Source organism: Bos javanicus, chromosome 17 (genome assembly GCF_032452875.1).
Source record: "Bos javanicus breed banteng chromosome 17, ARS-OSU_banteng_1.0, whole genome shotgun sequence".
NCBI lineage: Eukaryota > Metazoa > Chordata > Mammalia > Artiodactyla > Bovidae > Bos > Bos javanicus.
This window is the reverse complement of record NC_083884.1, coordinates 73,101,848-73,118,388: the sequence shown is the minus strand read 5'-3', so window position 1 is coordinate 73,118,388 and position 16,541 is coordinate 73,101,848. Positions and strand designations below refer to the sequence as shown.

Sequence of the window (16,541 nt, the reverse complement as noted above, 5' to 3'; positions counted from 1 at the left end):
GGCCCCACCCCCGCTGTCCGCGTGCTCGCCATTGGGCAGCCAGGCCAGGGGGCGGGGCATCGAGGCGCGAGCCCGGGCACCATTGGCTGTCCACGCCGTCGCTCCGGACTGCACCTCCCGGCGCCCCGCCCCCGGGGCTGCGCCAAGCGCCTGGGGGCGCCTCGTGACCCCAGCGGGCTGGAAGGTGCCGGCCCGCAGCCCTACTACCCTCGTGGACACGTCCCTGGCCAGCGCCGCACAGGGCCCTACAGGAGGCTCCGCAGGGTGCGCACTTGGGGGCTGCCTCCCCGCCTCCCCAGTCCATGCTTTTGGACTGGCCATCTTTCCCCACTGCAGCTCTGACCGCGGACATACCTGCTGCGGTCAGGACAGACGTCGGACCGGTCACCTCAGCCGTTAACCCGCCTCGAAGCTGTTCGGCAGGGCCGACCCCAGGATGCAGAGCTGCCTGCCTGATCTCCGCACCATCCGCAACAGAGCAAAAGTCACTGACTAGGTCCCTTACCGGAGGACAGAGGCGTTCGCTTCGGCTCCCTGCCCACAGTGGCCTCTGGGCTGTGTCTGGGGTCTGAGTGGAGATTCAGAGGCCCAGGGCTTGCTCCAAATGGGCCCTCAGCAAACTATGACGAGGATGACAATTGTATCAAGGTTGCTAATAACGGTGCTTCCCAGGTGGCATAGTGGTAAAGAATCCGCCTGCCAATGCAGGAGATGCAAGAGATGCTGGTTCAATCCCCGAATCCGGAAGATCCCTTGGAGGAGGAAATGACAACTCACTCTGCTCCTGTATTCTGGCCTGGGAAATCCCATGAACAGAGGAGCCTGGCAGGCTCTACATAGTCCTTGGGGTCAGAAAGAGTCAGATAGGACTGAGCACACACACACACAACAACGTGCCTTGTTGCTCAGTGATTAAGTTGTGTCCGACTCTGAGACCCCATGGACTGCAGCACACCAGGCTTCCCTGTCCCTCACTATCTTCCAGAGTTTGCTCAAATTCATGTCCTTTGAGTTGGTGATGCCATCCAACCATCTCATCCTCTGTTGCCCCCTTCTCTTCCTGCCCTCAATCTCTCCCAGCATCAGGGTCTTTTCCAATGAGTTGGCTCTTCACTTCAGTGTGCTAAATGCTCTAACCCAGCATTCCAGGACCCAGCTCTCATTTTTCCATTTTACAGATGCAAACATTGAGGCTTAGAGCAATTATGTGTCACTTGCTTGAAGTCAGAATTAAGTGGCCAGTGGCAGTGGCTGGATTAATTCCACAACCCTGCAGTGAGGATGTAGATGCCTGATCCTTTCTTGGAGAGCTGATGCCCTGTGAAAACTGGGACTCAGAGAGGGCAAGGGCCTGACTGGTATTAACCCCAGGCAAGAGTCCAACTCAAACCTGCATGACACCCCTAAAAGCCCATTCCACTCCACTGTTGTGCTGCCTCATCTGTGCTACTCCCGGAAGTCCACAGAAACCCTTTGCAGGCAAGGAAAGCAACGACTCCCTGTGTCCCGGGGCTCTCCCTGTTCCGGGGTTACCCGGGTCCAAGGGCTCTTCCTGTCCCAGGACTCCCCAGGCCCCCCGTGTCCAGGGCTCTGCCTGACCTTGGGCTCCCCGTGTCCCAGAGCTCCCGTGTCCAAGGTCTCCTCCTGTCCCAGGGCTCCCCATGTCTCAAGGCTCCCCCTGTCCTTGGGCTCCCCGTTGTCCGAGGACTCCTGACCAGCAGGTGGCAGACCCAGCAAGAGACATTCAGTCCTCCTCCCACCACCTGGCAAGAGAGTCAAGCTGGGTGGTGCCAGTGATTCCCCTCCAGGCAGCTGGATTCTGCAGTCCAGCTGAGAGGTGGTAGTGTTGGATAAGCAGAATCTGGGGTTTGGAGGTGAGTGGCAATGCCCAGGAGGACAACAGGCAGCAGCCGCAGAGTGATCTGCCCCAAACCACTGGGCCCAGAGGTGCGGGACCCCTAGTGGCCAAGCCCTCCTGACCAGCACCTTCCCATTATCTGCAAAGGGGATGCAGCCATGCTTGGGTTGGGGAGGTGGAAATCCCACTCCGCTGTCAGCCAATGAGATGGGTCAGGGTGGGGGTCTCAGGGCCACCACGGGTTCCCTGTCACCCTACCTCTGAACACATACATCCTTAGATGGGAGATCATGACCTCGTGTGGTCACCCTTTTGACTTCAAGCATCTGCAGCTGGTGGGAACTTCTAACATCCAGCTGAAACCTGGCCCTCCCTGCAGCATTTCACACATGCCCGAGGGATGGCCCTACAAAACTGGCCAGAAGCCAGGTAGAGGGTGGGTGAGAGGGGGAGACGGGGCTCCTGGGCCCTGTGGCGATGGGCCAGGGGCGGAGGCCCCCTTCCCTGAACTCTGACTCCTTCCAGCCCCCATCTGCAGCCTGGGTCAGGGAAGGAAGCCACTCCCGCGGGCCCTGCTGGGTGGGCGGAGCCCACGGTGTTGTAAATTCACCCCTGAAGGAGGAGAAAAGCCACCGTTCCCCGAGGGGTCCCACCCATTCGGATCTCCACAGTGGGAACGCTGGAGCGATGAGGGTGGGAGACCGCCCAGATGGACTGGGTTGGGGCCCCACCGCCTCCTCCCAGTGACCTACAGCTGGCGAGAACCTCTCTACGCCTCGGGCCTCGGTGGGCTTCCCGTCTGTAAAACGGGAGAGCAGCAGAACGCTCCCTCGTGAACTGTGGGGAACACAACTGGTGCCGATGGGCGGGCACGGCGTGCAGCCAACAGCAGGCGCTGGAGGAGGATACCCAGGAACTGGGGGTGATGATAGAGCCGACGGGCCCAAGTCCTGGGATGGGGCGCCAGGCCTGCCCGGCTCCCCACGCGGGCCGCATGGCCTGGGCACGTCCTCGAAGGCGGCCGGGAGAGGACGGCCAGCAGCCCGGGCCACAGCCGCATAGGTCCCGGCAGGTGCCCCGGCCTCCGCCGCTCCACGAGGGGCCGTGATCGGCAGAGACGGACACCCCCAGCGCCCAATGGCAAGCCGGCGTCCCTTCGCGCTCGTCCAATCGGCGCCGGTTGCCGGGCCTCCCGACCAATGAGAACAGTGGCGGCGGCGGGGAGGGGCGAGGGTCTCGGCGCCGGCAGGCCGGCTTTGCGCACGGGCCGCGCAAGGGGCGGAGGGCTGGCCAGGGTTGCGCGGGGCGCTGAGGGTGCGCCCCGCACCGGCGCGATCGGAGGCCCCCGGACGGTCATCCGCGCCCTCCCGGGGACGCCGCGCGCCGAGGGACCGGCGGACGCCCGTCTGGGGCGGGGGCCGTGCTGCGGCGCCGCCCACAACCGCGCTCCAGGTAGGCTCCGGCCGGGAACCCGGGTCGGGGTCGGGGCCGGCATCCGGGCTGCGGGCCGGGCAAGGGCTGGAATCGAGGTCTGGGCAGGGGTCAGTGCCGGGAGTCCAGGCCAGCCCCGCCCCACCCGCACCGCGCGGCGGTGCGCGAGATCCCGGACCGGCGGGGGCGGGTCCCTTTGTGCGCGGCCTGGGGTCCTGCCCGGCCGGCCGTGCGCCTCGCTCCGCGCACCCCTCCGGTCGCGGTGCAGCCTGAGCCGTGTCCCCCCTACTCGACCGGGCGCCTTGGGCCGGCGCCACGCAGCCACGGAAACTTTCCATCGGCCGAACCGATCAGGGGCTGGGGAACTTTCCCGGGGCTGCTAGCTGCAGGGAAGCACCCGCACGGCGGGGACGGGGAATGCCCGGGCGCCGGCGCCGCGCCCGCCGCCCAGAGGACAAGGGAGGGAACGCTGCCCGGGGTCCCTGCCCGGAGCCCCAACCTGGCTCCCCATCCTCGCCTCCCCTGCGCCCCGCTGGTGGGTCCCCAACCGCTGGTGTGAGGCGCGTTCCCCCCGACCCGGAATGGGACTCGGACCAGATTGGCTGTTATCCTGAGCACGCAGCCGGAGATCCCCAGCCTGCCTCTTTTGATCTTAAATAATTAAATATTGGGTTATTACAACATGTCACCATTTCTAACCTCTGCATAACGTGTCACAGTGAAAACAGGAGTTGGAGACTCCCGTGCCCCTTTCCCTTTAACCCAAAGGTTTTAGGAACAAGGAGAAAAGCTGCTCCGAGGGTCTCATTCCGTGTGTAACCCCCTCTCCCCCGCACCCCTTTCACAGGTCACCCGAGTCGCCATGCAGGGCATGCGCCAGGTGAGGGTCTGTGAGCCCAGGGGCGTCCTTCCGATGAGGGCATGCCCAGCCCCACACTGGGAGCCTTGGGGTCCAGGCTCCCGCAGGTCCTCCTGGCCCAAGCAGGTCCCACCTGCCCTGTCTCAGTGTATCTGGACGCGCAGCAGTTCCCGAGCAGGTGGTCTGGGTCTGGGGTTCGGCCACAGCGTGTGGAGCCGTGAATCTGGCACTTGTGTTTTCCCGCAGCCTCGCCCGTCCCTTCCACAGCGCCCTGTCTCTCCCCATCGCCCACACCCCCAAGTCTGAGGTCCACCGGCACCCAGCCCAGGGCCGGGCATAGAGCACGCACTGCACTCAGGACTCTGGTCTGGCCCTGGCCTGGGGAGGAGGTCCCACAAGCACAGCCCGGCTAGCCCCTACCCCGCTCTCCACATGGGCATGATGCCTGCTAACCACATGCCTCCTGGGGGAGCGGGGCCCGCCCTCAGTCCTGCCAGGCTAGAGCTGCACCCCCCCCACCCAGCCTGGGCCACATGCCTCCCCCCAGGGTGGCCCCTCAGGTCGCTTCTCGGACCCAGGGGTCCCTCTGCATCTCCTAGTTTCCCTGGGGGCTGCACCACCAGCCCCATCTGTGCTGCACAGGATTCAGGTGGGTTCCCTCTCCTCCACCCCTGGGCCACCAGTGAGATCCTCCACCTCCAAGAGGAGCCAAGGGGCGAATGGAGACACCAGCCCACCTGAACCAGCGGGAGGGAGGGAGGGGACAGCCGGGGCGGGGGTCCTGGGGGTAAGTGCTGTGGGGTGCCAGGGAGGTGGCCAGGGTTCCCGGGGCTTTCCCCAGCAGTGGCTCAGTTGGGTACCTGCTCCTTTGCTGCCTCATCCATCAAAACTCAAATGAGGTGTCACCACTCCGCAGGAACCCCAGAGTCAGAGCGTAAGTGGGAACTAGGGGTCGGAGAGTTACTGGGGGGACTCAGGGTCAGAGAGGAACTGAGGCAACTCAGGGTCAGAGAGTAACCAGCGGGACTCGGGGTCCAAGAATAAGCAGGGGGAGTCAGGGTCAGGAGCCCCTTCCTGGGGCTTCTCCCGGGAGGGCTGCACAGCCGACCTGCCCGGAGCTGGGGGGCATCCTCATCACTCGCGGGGCCCCTCCCCCTTGCCCCCCCCCCCCCCGCCCCGGGTGGTGGGAGGCGGTGGGTGTGAGGCACAGCCCTCACCGAGGCCCTGGCGCACCCTGAGCGCCGGCGCCCTCCAGCAGAGCAGGCACAAGCTGAGTGCGGCCACCAGAGGGCGCCCGGGGCCGCCACAGCCAGCAAGAGCGGCTCCACCCAGCCCCCCAGTGCGAGGGTGGGGGGAGTGGCGGGGGGGGTGGGGGGAGTGGCGGGGGGGGTGGGGGGAGTGGCGGGGGGGGGTGGGGGGAGTGGCGGGGGGGGGGGGGGGGGAAGGGAGGACCTCTTCCCCAGGCGCCCAGAAGCACTCACTGGAGCTTTGCTCTGTCCGGGTCCGCTGCCCAGAGTGGGAAGCTGGAGAGGGCAAGGCCCCTGGGTACTGGACACAGCAGGGGGAGCAGGCTGGGGCCGGGCTCCCAGTGGCCATCCTGTCATGCATGGCCCCTGGGTCCAGGCCAGGCCTCAGTGGCAGCCACTCAACACCAGGCCATGCCTCTCTGCCTCAGTGTCCTGGGCGGCATAGAGGGCACAGCCAAAGGGGGTCCTTTCAAGATGCACAGAGTGACCAGTGGCCAGCAGGGGCTGGCCAGGATTTCCATGGTGGAGCAGGATTCCAGACAGGGCAAGCTTGGGCTCCTCACCACCCTTCATGGCCCAGAGCTGCTGGCCCATCCCCCCCAGCCCAAGCCCCATCCCCCATCCCCCCATCCCCCCATCCCCCCCAGCACCCAACCTGGGCCCCATCCCCCCGGCCCCCAACCTGGGCCCCATCCCCCCAGCCTGAGCCCCATCCGTCCATCCCCCATCCCTGGCCCCAGCCCCGGCTCTACACCCCTCCAGACTGGGATTGTGCCGTGGGGGCTCCCTCACACTGCCAGGTGTCTCTGGTCTGTGCTTGCTATCCTGGCTCTTGGCCGGCCTCTGCAGGGGGTTCCTGCCCAGCCAGGGGCACCACAGGCCTTTCCGGGGCAGGAGCAGCCCTCTCGGACCCCGGGCTATTGGTGCAGGGTCCTTGTCCGGCAGGGACCCCCGAGCCCGCTGACCAGCTCTGAGGGTTGCTGAGGAGGGCTCCCTGCGACAGGCACCCTCAGCCTCGCAGCACAAGCCCCACCGCTGCTGCTGCCTTCACGTCTCAGGCCTGCCCGTCTGTCTGTCCATCCACAGCCCCAGGGCTCTTAAAAGGCTCTGCCCCCAGCACCCTAGGGTACAGTGCTGCCGAGGTGAGGTGCCCTGGGCACGCAGACCCCGCCCAGGTCCACGCCCACCACGCACCATCCAGACCCTCCCGGTTCTCAGTCCTTTTCGCCCTGAAGATGCCCCCCACCCCTACACCAGCCTGGACCCCGGGTTGCCTCTGCTTTGGTGGCTTCTTGGCCCACTGGAGCCCCCGAGGTGGGAGCCCTGTTCTTCCCGTGGTTGGGTGGTTATCAGGACTGATAATAAAGGCACGTTGTTCTCGTGGGACGAGGTCTTTGTCAACGCTTAAGCCAGAAGCAGATGCGCCCCAGACATATCACATTCGGAGCAAACGCTGATTCCTGACCTCGGTGGGGGCCGCAGGTCCTGCCACGAGCGGGCAGACTCCCAACCATGCCTCCCTCCCAGGCACTCACGCACACACATGTACACACGTGCACGCACACGCCTGGCTTGGGCCCTCCCCCCCGCGCCCCGCCTTCTTTCTTGCCTCTGGCCCTGGCCTCCTGCTCTCCTGTCACAATCCTGCCCCAACTGGACGCCCTTCCCCTTGTTGAAGGGGCTGCCAGGAGCCAGAAGGCCGCACCCTCAGGCCCCTGAATGAGCCATGTCCGCAAGGAAAGGTTGGATGGAGGCTTGAGACCACTTGGGTGACACTGCGGAGCCAGGGGGGAGCTCCCGTCACTGTGATCCCCGGAGGGGCCTGCCGCCGGTCACACCACCCTGTTTTTCATTTTTCAGCAGTATCGCCAGGCCTGGCTGCAAGCAGAGAGAGGGGAGGCGTCCCCAGGCCTGGACACAGGGAGGGGAGGCATCCCCAGCACCCTGGCTGAGACAGGCAGCTGCAAGGTCCTTGGTCTGGGCCTGGGAGGCTCGCTGCCTGCCTACGAGGCACACGGATGGGGCCAGCCTCAGGGGACCTGGGGGAGGTGGGGCATGGACCCCTGCACTGGCCTTGGTGTGGGAGCATATCACAGCAGAGCGCGCCCAGCCTCGGGAAGCCGGAGAGGTTATCCGCTTACAACTCTGAACGCTCCAGGTTTTGAAGGATAGTCGTAAGAAACACCCAGGCGGCCAGTGCTAAGCGCGGACGCGACAGACCCAGTGCGGAGGAACGAGAACGTGCTCAGGGTCCTGTGGGGCGGGCCCCTGCCGGCGCGCCGTAGGATGCCCCTGGGCTGGGATGACCAGGGATGACCAGCCGGGGTCTGACCCTGTCCAGGAGGGACTCAGCCCCACAGATTGGCCTCAGCAGGTGCCCTCTGGACGAAGAGCCCGCCAATGGGTGTCTGGACGTGCTGACCTCCCCAGGGATGTTCCGTCCTCACACAGGTGGAGGGCAGGGCGGCTCGTGGTCAACAGAAGGACGGACTGTGGCCTGAGTGTGTGTGGGCGCCTCTGGTCAGCCTCAGCCCAGGTAGGCACAGTGCCCCGGGCTGGACAGGGCTGGATGTGAGGCCTCCTGCCAGCCCTGCTCGAATCCACCAACGGGCTGGGCATGGACCATGGACACTGGCTTGCGGGATGCCCACCAGGACGTCAGCCGGGCAGGTCTGTGCTGCCCTGACGTGGGTGCCCAGCGGGTCAGTGCCCATGTGTTCCACAGGCTGCCGGCTCTGATCCTGCTCGGGGCCGTTCCTGACAAACCAGAGAGTCTGGAGCCGCCAGCAGTGACGGGCCACGGGCCCACGTGAGGGCCCAACGGGGCCCGGGGGCCTCCAGCACACACAGCCACACTTGGCCACGGTCAGAGGGGGAGGAGCTGTGCCTGGCGTGCGCCGGCCCTGTCTCGTGGGCTCCTCTGCGGTGACAGCTCAAGGGCACAGGGCGCGGCGTCCAGGGAGGGGGCAGGGACGGAGGCGGAGGGGCGAGGCCGGGCAGTCCGTTTGCTGTGCCGATGGACTCGCTGAGGGTGGCGAGCTCTGAGAACACCAGCCCAGCATCTCAGTGGCCAGGCTGCAGGGCCACAAGGGGCCTGCTCGGTCGGGATGAGGAGGCTCGGCCGCGTCCAGGCTGTGGGGCCTCTTGGGGCCAGGGTCGTGCGCATTGGCCACTGCGGGCGTTTTGCAGCCTTCAATGTTTGCCTGTGGTTGGTGACTTTCTGTTTGAGAAAGTTTCAAACTTTGCATGTTCTGTGTGGAAGCTATGGAAGTCTTCTTCCGACGGTTCCATGTCCCACGCATGTCCTCTGAGCATGGCCGAGCGAGCACACGTTCGTCCACCCTGTTGGAGTTTCCAGGTCGGCGTCCACGCCCAAGACTTCACCCACCTGGAGTCTGTGTTGACGCAGATGGGCGGTGAGGGCTGAGCTTGGTTGACACAGTTGTATCTGAACTGTTCCCTGACCGACGTGTCCTGTCAGTGGAAACTGGAAACAGGACCCCCTGGGTCCTCGTTGGACACTCAGGCCAACCAGCCTCTGTGTGGGACAGTCCTGGGCGGCCTCGAGCTGGCCCCGCAGGTGCGGGCCGGTCCACGCTGTCGGGGGGCCCCTGCCGTGCTGGCCCTGTGCACGTGGGTCCTTCTCTGGTCCCCCTGAGTCTCCAGCCCATCTGAGCCCCCTTGGTGACCAAGAACAGGTCCCTGCTGTGGGGAAGCCTCTCAGAGGCCCGCAGAGTGATGCGGGCCCCCTTTGTGGCATCCCGCCTCTGAGCGTGAGGCTGCCCGCAGCTGGGCGGGCCTGGGGGTCCCCCGAGGCTCTCCCGCTTCTGGTGGCCTGCAGGGAGTGTGTGGGCCTCCTCCTCTAGGTGTGGGCTTGGCACGCTCGTGACCTCCATGCACGCAGCACCAGCTGCCTGTTCCCTGGGTGCTCTGCTCTGCTCTCGGCCTGGGCCAGCCTGTCAGCTTCCTTCCCCAGGCCCTGAGCCTGTGCCCCGGCCCGGCCAGGCGGGACCCTCCGCGGGGCGCCCCGAGTCATCAGCCCCGCCCTGACTTCGGTCTTGTGCTCCGATCTGGGGAGGGCCGCCTGTTGTCAGGTGGGGTGAGGCCCCCACGCCCCCTACCCTCCCGGCACACGTTGCCGGGTTGACATTTGCAATTGATGACTTTGGTATTTCAAATATGCCTTTAGTTAAACTTTCTCTTTTCAAAATATTTTCACTCTCTGTGAAATCCTAATTAGGCCATTCATTCGTCTGAATGTACTTTGCTGCTCTCTGCATTTTGCAAGATAACGAGACTGGGAGCGGGCTGGCAGCCCGTCCTCTGGGGCCTCCGCTTGCTCGGCTTGCTCGTGCCCTGCAGGGAGAGCCTGGCGCCCCGCAGCCATGGATGGGGTTGAGTGTGCAGGTACAGGGGCCTGGGTGGCCAGTCGGCCCTGACAGTGGGAAGTCTGCCCGATGTTTTCTTAGAATGTCCAGAGCTGGGTTTACCCTCGGAATGTCGGGATGTCATGAGAAAGGAGAAAGGGAGGCGCCAGGCTTGCAGAGCTGTCAGCCGGGGCCATAGAGGAGCGTCTGTCTGTGGATAGGGTGGGTGGGCCGCTGGGGGCTGAGCCGACATCACAGACCGCCTGGTGGCACCATGGACACCTCGGTGCTCCCTGGGGTGGCCCAGCTCCCGGGGCACAGAGCCCGGGGAGAGCGAGCCGTGCAAGCCCAGCTTGGCGTGAGCACAGCCTTCCCGGCTTCCTCCTGGGTGAACAGCTCAGGCCCGCCGTGACCCCGCAGCCCTGCTGGAGGCCGCTGTGTGGGCAGGCTCCCGGCTGGATCTGGGGTCTCTCGGGGACCCCGTGCCAGCGGGCATAGCCCGGCGCCCTGGCCTCACGCTCCCTCCCCCGTCCCGCCGGCTCTGGGCTGTCCCCACGGTTCGGCAGGCCTGCCTCTGGCCTGTGTCCATGGCCTCGACAGTGTCCTGGCCGCCAAGCCTCCACTGCATTTTTCTTCAAATCCCTGTGGGGTCCATGATCAGTCCTTCTTAAAGTTTGTTCCCAGTTCATCAGATCAAGGTCGTCTTTCACCTCTCAAGGACACGTATCAACAGCTCCCTTAGGCTTGTGCCAGTTAACTGCCGCTCTCTGGGGCACTGGAGCGGCAGGGGCGGCCCGGGCGCTGGGGTGTCTGCCGCCCTAGGGCTTCTGTCCAGGGTCCTGGCCCAGCCACACACCCCCTCCCATGTGGGGACCTCCAGTGTGGACCAAGGCTGGGCACTGCAGGCCAGGCCTCACGGGTCTGCCCGACCCTCCAGGAGCCAAACTCTTGCCTCCCCCAGCACACGGATGTCAGAGACCACTCACCACCCATTCCCCAGGGCAGGCGAGGCCGCTTGGGGCAGCTTGGTGGGCTCACAGCTGCATAGCGTGGATGGGCGTGTGTGCGCATGACCGTGTGGGTGGCTGGAGGCGTGTGCCTGCGGGCGGGTCCGAGGAAGCCCCCAAACTGCCAGTCAGCCTGCCGCAGTGATCTGCGTCCTCCTGGTGAGGCCGGAGCTCACGCCTCCTTTGGTCTCACAGGATGGGGGCGTCAGGGAGCCAGGCAGGGGCACTGAGGAGGCACAGGGGAGGGTGTGGGGGCAGTCTGCACGGGGTGGGGTGGGGTGAAGCCCCTTGCCCCTGCTGGGGCGTTTGCATATAAAATATGCGACTGTGCTGTTGGCTGGAGACTGCTAGTGTCTGGACCTGTTGCCATGGGCACTCCCGGGCTTCAGGCACCGGTCTGGTCGGGGGGAAGGGCAGTCTGGAGCAGAGGAACTGGCATAGCTCAGCTTCTGGGAGGAGGTGGGGGTCTCGGGCCCCCGGGAGGGGCCGGTGCCAGCTGGAGGCCACACGGGACCCTGGACGAGGGCAGACCAGCGGGGCCCTTGGGTGCTGCGGGCTGGGGGCAAGGCTGGAGGGGCCCGGGGCCCCCTTCCCAGGGCGAGCTTTGCTCGGTCGCCCGCTCATTCAGGCCCCGGTGACCCAGCCGCCCTGCCTCTGCCCACAGCCACTGGAGGGTCTTCCTAACACCGTCGCCCCCAGGCTGTGGGCTCTGTGTCTTCAGGGCCCCCATTATTCCCCAATAAGGGGATAGGCGACCTGTTTCCTACTCTCGAGCTTCCCAGGGAACCTCCTCAAAGCTGAGCCACAGGACCGCGAGGCCCTGGGCTGGGCTTGGTGGGGGGAGGGCCCGGGACTGCTGACAGAGGTCCGTGCGAACCCGTCCGGGGAGCCCAGAAGAGTCAGCAGCTCCCAGGAATGCAGGCGGGGCAGCCGGCCAGGCGGGTGAGGAGCCCCCACCCCTGACCGGGAGGGCCGCCCCTTGGCAGCCCGCGCCCCTGCCCCGTGTGGGTCTGCCCACAGAGAACCGACCCGACCGGACCAGCGCGGCCCTGTGCTGCCCCCGAGGCTGTGGCCCCTGCTCTGGGCGCTGGGTTAGCAAAGCTGCAGGGGTCAGACTGAGGTCACCCAGGGAGGGCTGCCGGGCAGGGTGCCCGGCACACGGGGCACTGCCAAGTGCCTGCTCAGCAGTGGCCAGGGTGGCTGGGGCCCATGGGGATGGGGGGCAGCGGGGACCAAGCAACACGCTGGGGGGCTCCACACTGGGCCCACACCGCCCCCGGGGTCCCATCTCCCCTCCCCGGCAAGGCCCCCTCCTGCCCCAGTCTGTCCTGAGGTCCTGGCTGCGGCAAGCCTGCCCCAGGCAACCCGGCTGGCCCAGCTGCACGCCCTCGGGGCAGGCAGGTGAAGGTGGGGTGGGACGGGGGACAGGGCCAGCCTGGCCCCAGACCTGCACTGTCTCGGACACCACCCACTGTGTCCTGAACCCGACTTCCCGTCTGGCAGGGGGCTTCCCTGCTGCCTCCACCCCCTCCCCTTTTCCAAGAAGAGTAGGTCTCCTGTCAAAGGTGGGGAGGCCATGGGAAGTCCCCAGGCCCCCTCAGGGAGCAACCCCCCTGGGGACAGGGGCTCACCCCAGGGTCCCTTGTGTGAGCAAGCGGTGCTGGGGGTGGTATCCCGAACCACCAGACTCTCCGGCTCCCTTGGCTCTGCAGCCTCAGGGCGGGGGCTGGGCTGATGGGCCCAACCGTGTCCCCAGAGATTTGCTGGCCACAGGCTCCCCGGAGCTGAAGCCCCTCAAAGGGACTTTGTGCTGCCACAAAGAGCCTCTGTCCCTCTTGGGGAAGCTTGGGCGTTGCCATGGTGACAGAGGGGGCCTGGGAAGAAGGGGTCCTACATCTTGGAGGGGAAGGGGTGTTCCGGGCAGAGGGCACCAGTGCACGTGGGCCGCAGCCCTCGGCCTGGACGGACAGCTGCCCTGCTGTGGCTCCCTGTGCTCATCGAAGTCTCAGTGACCTCTTGGCTGCTGGGCAAGCAAGAGCTGGACTTCCAGGCCTGGGGGCCAGCAGGACCCCCCGGTTTGGTCCCCTCTTAGGAATGCCTCGGCCTGGCATCCACCTAGAGCACAGTGCGGAGGGGTTCTCCCAGGGTGGAATGGGGGTGGGGGAGCCACCTCCCAGAGGGACCCTGGGGCAGGCGATGCAGACAACAGGCCGCTCCCCAACGTAGCTCACTGTGGGCTCCCCTTTTGTGGCCGGGCTGGAGGGGGTGGGCCGCTGGTGCAGAGAGCAGTGTGCCCACCAGCCCCATGCCTCCCTGCCCTGCCCTCCCTTGGGGCGGCCCTGGACTGGCTGCTGCAGACACCGTGGTGGGGGGGGGGGGTCCTCAGCGCCCAGCCCCCGCTCAGAGCCTGTCGGGCTTTGCCCTCAGGCTGTGACGCAGCCAGAGTCTGGGGCAGGGGGTGGGGGCAGCCGTCCACCAAGTCTCCCCAGAGCGGCAAGGCCCCGTGACTCGGAGCATGTGTCTGTAACCCGCCCCAGCGGGAATCTCAGACCAAGACCCTTCTCGAGTCTGACGGGGGCTCCCTGTGTCCCAGGCCTCCCATCCCAGCAGCTGGCATGCTCACCCACCCTCTGGCCAGGGCCAGGCCTGTCCCTGCTGTGTGCAGCCTGCGGCCCCCTGGCTGCTCCCAGGCCTCAGCCCTGGACCCAGCCCTAGGCTGTTGGATGTCGGACCTCAGGCTCCACATGCCCCGGAAAGCATTCCTGCCTTAGCCTGCCCCCAGGCCTCCTGCAACTGCCCCTCACATCCTCCGGTCCTCCCAGACTGCCCGTCCAGTAGGCCCCTGCCCTGCGGCTGATCAGTGCTGCCCAGGCCCCGGGCACCCCCTCTGTGTGGGGCAGGAAGCCCTCAGGAATTGCCCCTGCCCAGAGCGGCCATCCTCTGTGCAGTCAGTGGGTGCTCCTGGGTGTTCATGGGGACGGCCTGGGGGCAGGAGGAGGTCACCGAAGGGCCATCTGTGTCCACCTCCCACCCCTGCAGTGTCTGGCCCAGGTGACAGCAGGGTACCTCCTCTGCTTGGCAAAGCTGATGTCCAGCCTGACGTCCAGCTCCCTGAAGACGCGGCTGCTTCCCTCGGGGCCCCTGGGGCGAGTTTCCAGGCCCCACCCTCACCTACCGGCTGCTGTGGGGAGGGGCACCCTCCTTCCCAGCTCTTACCTGCTTCCTGCCTACGCCAGTGGTTCATGCACCCCTCCACCCAGAGCCCCACCACGGCCAACGTGCCCTTCTTCCCGTGTGTATGTGCTAATGTGCGCGCGTGTGACCATTTCCACACTCATCCTGCACACAGCATCGCTGGGCCACACACCTGGTCTAGTGGGGCCTAGTGAGAGTTGCTCAGTCGTGTCCAACTCTTTGCAACCCCATGGACTTGGAATTCTCCAGGCCAGAATACTGGAGTGGGTAGCCTTTCCCTTGTCTGGGGGATCCTCCCAACCCAGAGGTCGTCCAGGGTCTGCACTGCAGGCGGATTCTTTACCAGCTGAGCCACCAGGGAAGCCTAGGACCCCTGGCAGGCGTCCTTTTTGCTCTTGGGCTGGGTGTTGGTTTCTGCAGGCTCCTCCGGGCACCGTGTAGATGAAGGGGGTCACTTGTCTACTGGACATTGTGAACCCTTGGTTCCCGCATGTCGACGGTATCTCGGTCTTGTGGTTTTTTTCCTACTGCCTATCGTGGAAAACTGGAAACACACCAACAGTGGAGAGCGATGGCGTGTGTCCCATGAGCCTGCCCGGCTTCCGCGGTGGCAGGCGTGCGGCCCAGCGGCTCCCGTCTGAGCACTCACTCCACCAAGGACAACCTCATCCAGAGGCACTTTTTCTGGATGTTCAGAAACCCTTCTTTCTCGCGAAGGCGAGCCAGTCCTTTCTCCTCTGCAGTTTCTTCCACGGTCTTATGGTCGAGGACAGTCTCTTCCCACCCAGGCCTGCTCCCAGCCCTGTATCAGCTCCGGGTGACCCCGCGGGCCTCGCCATGATGGGTGGGTGCGGACCCCGCCTGGCCGTAGCGCCGCACCATCCTCGTGGCTTCGGCCAGCAGCTCTCCCCAGGGCTGAGGGCGCCCTCTGATCCCCACGGGGCAGCGGGGTGAAGGCAGGCCCTCACGGAGCCAGGGCAACACGGCGCCCTCCCAGGCGGTGGGCTGCGGCCCACTCCCCTCGCGCCCGGAGGAAGGGGCCAGTGAGGAAGCAGAGCCCTGTCCTTCCCTCGCAGAGGTCAGGGGCGCCGGGGAGCAGGCCTGCTGGGGAGCAGGCCTCGCGCGAGGGGAGGGCCCTGGAGCCCCGGCCTCCTGCCCGCCTCCCCGCCGGCCTGACCCATCGGAAATTCCTCTAATTCCTCAGCCCAGACTGGACTCCGTCCCCATAATTTGATTTCTGGAGCCGGGTTTGGCCGGGCCTGTGAGGAGGAGGAGCGGCTGGCTCAGCACAAAGACAGATGCCCAAGTGCAGGCACGGTTTCGGGGACGGTCAGTGCCCCGCCAGTCCTTCTGGGCACCCATGCCCTCCTGGGGGAGCAAGGGCTGGCCACAGTGCTGTCCCGGCCGGCTGGGAGCCCCAGGGGGGGTGTCCACCTCACCCCTGCCCACCCACTCAGGCCCCCAGCTGCCCACCCCCTCATGCCGTGGCCAGCCTCCCTTCCTCCCCGAACTGCCCCCTCAAAACCCACCCACACCCCCGCCCCCCTGCAGCATCCACATGTCCCCTCACTGCTCCCCAGTGCTCCCCTCAGTGTTCCCCCTCATCACTCAATGTGCTCCCCTCACCCCTCCCCATGCTCCATTCAATGCTCCTCCGTGCTCCCCTGTACTCCCCTCAATGCTCCTCATGCTCCCCTCAGCGCTCCCCTGTGCTCCCCTCAATGCTCCCCTGTGCTCCCCTCAGTGCTCCCCTGTGCTCCCCTCTGTGCTCCCCTCACCGCTCTCTGTGCTCCCCTCAGTGCTCCTTCTCATCGCTCTCCGTGCTCCCCTCAGTGCTCCCCCTCATCGCTCTCTGTGCTCCCCTCATTGCTCCTCCATGCTCCCCTCACTGCTCCCCTGCGTTCCCTTCCACCTGCTTCCTGCCCTTCCATCTCTCCACCCAGCCGGGGCTCCTTCCAGGGGTGGTCAGCCTGGTCACCCGCCCCAGGACAGGCGAGGTGGTCTCTGGACGGTGTGTCTGTCCCTGTCTTCCTGCTAGACATCCCCCATCCCCATGAGCAACCTGCACCCAGGACTCAGGACGCTGGGGTCAGGGTCTGGGCGGGGGTGTGCCCGGTGGGCAGTGCGAGGCCCTCACTAGTGGACGGGGGCAGGGAAGGTGCTGGCCAGGCAGGAGGGCGAAGGTCACCGCAGTCCCACAGGGCACACACTCCCAGCCCCCAGGCCTCCCGGGCCAGCAGGGAGGTGAGCCTGGTGCCCACCTCTCCCCTGAATCTGCCGGGGAGGCATCGTCACAGTTTCTCGGTCCAGCTTAAAAACGCATGGCCTGCAGTGGCCCGCGGCCCGCGCCAACCGCTGTCCTGGTAGTTCAGCTGGTTGCTGTGTCGTTGGCGTAACAGGCGCTGGGCAGGCAAAGGCCAGCTCTGGGGCCCTGCTGGCCTCTTCCCTCATGGGGCCGTGCTCTGCCCATCTGTCACGGGCATGGGGGTGTCTCTGAGGTGTGCCCATGCCCCCAGCCCAGCCGCGCTGGTACAAGCCGAGCCCAGGGCTGACTCTCCTCCCTGGGCTCTGTCCTCG

At 66.0% G+C, this 16,541-nt stretch overlaps 1 protein-coding gene across 7 annotated transcripts in view; it reads left to right on the top strand.

Annotated features, from left to right (window-relative positions):
- Window positions 1-3,128: 3,128 nt before the first annotated feature.
- The window catches only part of ARVCF (ARVCF delta catenin family member), a 30,690-nt gene continuing 17,277 nt past the window's right edge, over window positions 3,129-16,541 (top strand). For 2 of the 7 annotated variants that reach the window (XM_061385707.1, XM_061385701.1), the window contains exon 1: window positions 3,134-3,310. The gene's annotated coding sequence lies outside the window, so the exon portion shown is untranslated. Of the gene's footprint in view, window positions 3,311-16,541 lie in introns of all 7 variants that reach the window. The other 5 variants (XM_061385706.1, XM_061385708.1, XM_061385704.1 and 2 more) reach the window with 5 other exon arrangements.